The sequence below is a fragment of the Anabrus simplex genome, chromosome 14, assembly GCF_040414725.1.
Source record: "Anabrus simplex isolate iqAnaSimp1 chromosome 14, ASM4041472v1, whole genome shotgun sequence".
In the NCBI taxonomy this organism is placed as follows: Eukaryota; Metazoa; Arthropoda; class Insecta; order Orthoptera; family Tettigoniidae; genus Anabrus; species Anabrus simplex.
The window spans coordinates 79,521,259-79,527,258 of NC_090278.1; positions in this window are offsets into that span (position 1 = coordinate 79,521,259).

The following is a 6,000-nucleotide window of genomic DNA, read 5'->3' on the forward strand; positions in this document are numbered from 1 at the left end:
TCACCGATTTTCCGATCACTAGAAGTTTTAGTTTTTCGGTTCCCGTCATATTAGTTCCCAGCATCACTGTAACCCTTTCTTTACTTGTTAACTGTTCCTCACAAACAACAAATTCCGTATTGCACAGTTAATGTTGGACAAAGTTCGAGTTGTCTGGCCCCAAGGTGTAGGGGGCAACGCGTCCTCCTGTCACCCGGCTGCCTCGGGTTCGATTCCCGGCCGGGCCAAGGGTTTTTAATGGTAATGATTAATATCCCTGGCCTGGGGACTGAGTGTTTGTGACGTCCTTAATCTTCCTTTCCAATAGGGGGGCAAAAGATCCACATGGGTCGACGCCCCGAACAAATAGCATTTTAATAAAATAAAAGTTCGAGTCTCAGAGTATTTTTTGCTTCAAGGGAGGAAATGTTTGCTTCGAGAAATCGAGATATTCGTGTAACCAGATTTCGAGCAATAGAGAAATAAATACACACGCGAAGAATAGGAAAAACGACCGGAAAATTTAAGTTACTTCGAGATACTGAAAACTCGAATAGTGGAGGTTCGAGATATCGAGGTTCGACTATAGATGTCGAACACTGGTTATCACGGTGTCAGTTTTCTGTCCACGCTAATTCCAAATAGACCCTCAGCCCAAAAACATAGCCATATTAAAATCTACGATAGCAGCAAAAGTTAAGTGATGTTGGCAATTACGGGCCTTAAGGGGGCCATAGACGTGCAATATTATTGCGCAATATCGGGGTTTGTGCAATATAATTAATAGTGTGTATTCAATATTGAGGGGTTGTGCAATATATTGTATGAAATCAAAAACGTTTGAAATATATTGCGCAAATCGCAAAATACTGTGCCGTGTGTTGGCAATATTGTGCAATATCCCGTCCTCCCGCCAGTTGGTATCTACAAGTGGGGGAGAACGTATCGTGATGGCAGACAAACCGGTGGTGAAAAGTTTTATTTTGGAGTTTATAGAAGCGTACCATGGCCTTCCGGCTGTATGGGATGTTAAGAGCAAAGATTACAGCAATCGTGTTAAAAAAGGTGAACAGAACGAGGTGCTTACTGAGAAATATCGCGAAAAATATCCGAACGTCGACAAGCAAGATTTTTTTTTTTTTTAATCAGTTCTCTGCGTACAAACTTCCGGAAGGAAGTGAAGTGACTTCGTGATATAGAAAAAAGTGTTCACCAAACAAAATACCGGCATGGACTGACTATATAATGCCAAGTATATTGTACGTCTACGACCGCTTTGCACAATATATTGCACAACCATCAATATTATCTCCACACGAGCCTATTTATTGCACAAACCCTATTGTTGTGCAATAATATTGTACGTCTGTGGGCATCTAACAATATATTATACAACCCATTTTTCGCAATAATATTGCGCGTCTATGGGCCCCTTTAAAATGAAATAATACGATCCTAGATATTATATTCATATGGTTCATGTGAATGATGGATATGGAAGATCATGTCATTACAACTGCCGGATTGTCCTGACAAGGCCTGCTGGAGAGTCAAGGCGTGACCACGGCCTGCCTAATATCCTAGGCGACATCTGCTACTAACGCGCTTTTTTTGGCTCCAGAAAGAAAGAAAAAAAGAAAAGCAGTTACGATCTTCGTGCGAACTACACAGCTTTCTGCTACAGCGACATCTGCTACCGCTTTTTGGTTCCAGAAAAAAAAAAAAAAGAAAGTAAATACGATCTTCGTGGGAACTACGCAGTCGTGTCCGTGTGAAACAACCGCAATTATATTTTCATGCTCACTTAGATTTACAGAATCTGAGATATTTCAACTGCTGCCAATAAGTGAAGTCATCCAAGTTCAGAGAGGTGGTAAGGGGGGGGGGGGAACAATTGATGTTAAGGTATTTCCACCTCGTTATCCTGTCATCGCAAAAGAAGGTGATATGACAGCGTACTCCTAAGAATTTCCTGACGTGGCTCGCGCTCAAGCCAAGGACAGATCAGCTCATCTGAACACAATGAAGAGAAAGCGTACGTGTCATCCAATTCCTTACTTACCATATTTATAAACTGAACACCTTGTCTCTCGTCTGTCTGAGAGTTCCATTTGAATTATACATTACTGGCTGCTGTAGCTTTCTTCAGTTCAGTAAAGCCCGGGTTCGATTCCTGGCCGAGACGGGGATTTTCGCCATATCTGGTTAATTTATCTAGCTCAGGGACTGAGTTATTGTGTTCTTCTTAACTCTTTAACCTCCAGCATCATACACGGCCGCCATAGCACACTAACCCCATGGCACTACAGCCCTGAAGGGTCTTGGCCTCCCAAGCGACCGCTGCTCATCCCGAAGGCCTGCAGATTACGAGATGTCGTGTGGTCAGTACGACGAATCCTCTCGGCCGTTATTCTTGGCTTTCCAGACCGGGGCCGCTATCTCACCGTCAGATAGCTCCTCAATTCTAATCACGTAGGCTGAGTGGACCTCGAACCAGCCCTCAGATCCAGGTAAACATCCCTGACCTGGCCTGGAATCGAACCCGGGGCCCCCAGGTAAAAGGCAGGCACGCTACCCCTACACCACGGGGCCGGCATGCCCTAAACCGCCAAGACATAATGTGCATTTTTGAACTTACGGTAAACTATACATCATAATTTCCGCATTGGGTGCTACTCCATGGTATAGTGGTTGGTGTGATCAGCTGCCCCTCCCCGGGGGTCCCGGGTTCGATTTCCGGCTCTGCCACAAAAATTTGAAAAGAGGAACGGGCTGAAACGGAGTCCACTCAGCCACGCGAGGTCAACTGGGTAGAGGAGGAGGATTAGGTTCCGACATCAGCAATCCTCGAAGTGGTTTTCCACTTTTCCTCCAGGCAAATACCGGGATGGTACCTAACTTAAGGCCACGGCCGCCTCCTTCCCTTTTCTTTGTCTCTCCCTTCCGGTCTTCCTATGACCTCCTTTGAGGTCACTGTTCAGCATAGCAGGCGAGGCCGCCTGGGCGAGGTACTGGTCCTCCTCCCTACTTGTATGCATCCCCCAACTCAAAGTCTCACGCTCCTGAACACTGCCCTTCAGGCGGTGGAGGTGGGATCCCTCGCTGAGTCCGAGGGAAAAACCAACCCTGGAGAAGAGTAAACAGATTAAGAAAAAAGAAATGTAGCCTAATGTTTGGGACATTTTATGTAAATTAATGATTTTATATTTTACATTCTGCTTTACGTCGCACCGACACAGACAGGTCTTATGGCAACGACAGGATAGGAAAGAGATAGGACTAGGAGTGGGTGCCGACAGTGGAGTTTGAACCCACTATCTCCCGAGTACAAGTTCACAGCACGAACAACTCGCTCGTTCAATGCTTCAATCATCGTTACGACTTCAAGTCTATATGGTCTGACACCGTGGTTATCTGGTTCGATTTCCGTTGGGCCAAATAAATCTCATCATCAGAATGTTGGTCGGCAGGGTAGGAGAGGTGGTGGTGTATAATTTCTCATCACTAGATCGCGTGCCAAAAGCCTACATTCACTTAAATACCTCTCCTCAGTGTGAAGGCATATGGTGCTGTTCATGATGATTTGTCCGTGGGATGGGGAAGTTAAGCCTTGATGATATTCGTCAAGAGTAGGCTATGTACCGGCACCACGTTTCACCCTCTCCCGTTCTCCTATCACATCATTCATTGCATTAACTCCACTGATGAGGCTGACGTCAGGAAGGGCAACCGGCATACGCGACTCCGCAGAGAAACGGGATAACGGTTGGACATTCATACATTAAAGATTATTACTATATTTACCATATTTACTCCTCTAAAACACCCCCTTTCTTCCTTATGTTGAACTTCAAAAATAGAACAGGGTGTAATAGGTGAAAATTTCCCATAATATTGAAGAATATTTGGGAAATTAAGAGCTATTTACGGAAACATTGGGAAACTTACATGAGTCACTTCTGCAACTACGGGCTTGGCCAAGATGACTGCATCAGCAAAGTTACGGACCAAAGTAGTATATTATTACTTATTAATACAATGACACTGATAAAATAGTAAGAACTACAAAAAACACTAATGTTTAAGACGGAAATATGAATATATACACACAAGGAAGAAAGAAAGAAAAAAAAGGAACTGCCTACATAATACAGATTTGAAGAAAATACTCATTTCAACACACAACAAAAGAAATATGAACGTAAATACTAGTAAACTTAATAAAAATATTCAATGAAATTTAACTAATTGTATCCTTACACAGCTTTAGAGGTGAGTCAGCCGTATCAACAGTTAGATTCAATTAGTTTTCTTTATGAATATTCTCGCTTTTCTCTTAACATTGGGTTTCATTATTGCAGGGTTCTATTGAACTGAGAAGACAATGTCCGCCTAACAACTGTAGGACAAATGAAATTACAGTTCACCGGGCGAGTTGGCCGTGCGTGTAGAGGCACGCGGCTGTGAGCTTGCATCCGGGAGATAGTAGGTTCGAATCCCACTATCGGCAGCCCTGAAAATGGTTTTCCGTGGTTTCCCATTTTCACACCAGGCAAATGCTGGGGCTGTACCTTAATTAAGGCCACGGCCGCTTCCTTCCAACTCCTAGGCCTTTCCTATCCCATCGTCGCCATAAGACCTATCTGTGTCGGTGCGACGTAAAGCCCCTAGCAAAAAAAAATAATTAAAAAAATTTCAGTTCCAACCACGCATACAGCATTAAAAATACGAAGTTTTTTGTACTTAATAAATTTAAGAAGACGGCCCAGTTTTAACAATCATATTGTATATAACGAGCTTTTAATCCATCTAAGTGGTTATTATATACATGAAATGAACATTTTAACATCAAATGGACTGCATACAATTTTAAATCCTCAAGCTTAAGTTCGCATTTGAATTCGATAGTACGATAGTACAAAATCACAGACATTAAGGAATGTGAAGACAACTCATCAAACAGACGAGAAATTTTATATTTATGACTTACAAGAATTCTCTTGTTACATATTAGAGTTTTAATATAGCATAATTTACTGTGGATGTTTTAGGATTTAACTAATGCAATATTCTATTGTTTGTATATATGTATTTTAAGGAGTTACGTATGACAATATGTTGTTTAATGTTTAGATTACCAAGTTTTTTCGCACACTCTGAGCAGCTGATGATGGTGTCAAAAATTGAGCACCGAAACATGTTCTGTAATAAATAATGTTGTAAATACCATCCAACAATGTTGTAACCAAGGTTGAGATTTACAAAACACAACTTTATTATTCGCTTCAAATGCAAAATACACTATTTACACAAATAAAAATGAAATTTAACTTGAAGCAATTGAATTAGGAATCTTGAGAAAGAGTCTAGCTTTTGTACACTATATACAAGTTTACAGTATTTACATCCACTTCTATCTCGAAAAGATAGTCCTTGTGATAAGAAAAGTCGATAGTCGAAAACTATCCGAAGTACTGACATAAATGTTTTGGAAAGTCCTTCCTTGCTGAGTTCATAAAAGCAAGTTCAATGTTGGAAGAATTCTTACTTGGCGAAACCAAGGGAGCTTGCATTAATTAGGGAAATATAACGGTATGTAATAGTAGGACTGGATATGGGCAGCGGAATAAAAGGAGCGGTGACCAGAGGTGAGACCTCGTACTGCCAGAAATTCAGTCCACCTGGTCGAAGCACATTTTCAAGAGGAGTAGCCTCCGTGCTCGACGTAGGGTGTATTCTGGAGCTGGACACCGGGGCAAGTGGGCATCAGGACAGGCTGGGAGTTCCTCTTTATAGTACACACACGACGGTTCAGGCACGCGCACTGAGGGCTGCGCGTCGAGGCTAGAAGAATGACACTTGGCGCGCTTGTAGCTGGCTGGCGGAGCGAGAAGGGAGCGCCGGACATACAACAAACAACATTGTATTTTGTATTGAAAAGGTGGAACCCGCTAGATTCTAATTTAATTGTGATCTCAGTTCAATACGGACCAAAAGATGAAGTTCCTTACGTTTAATAAT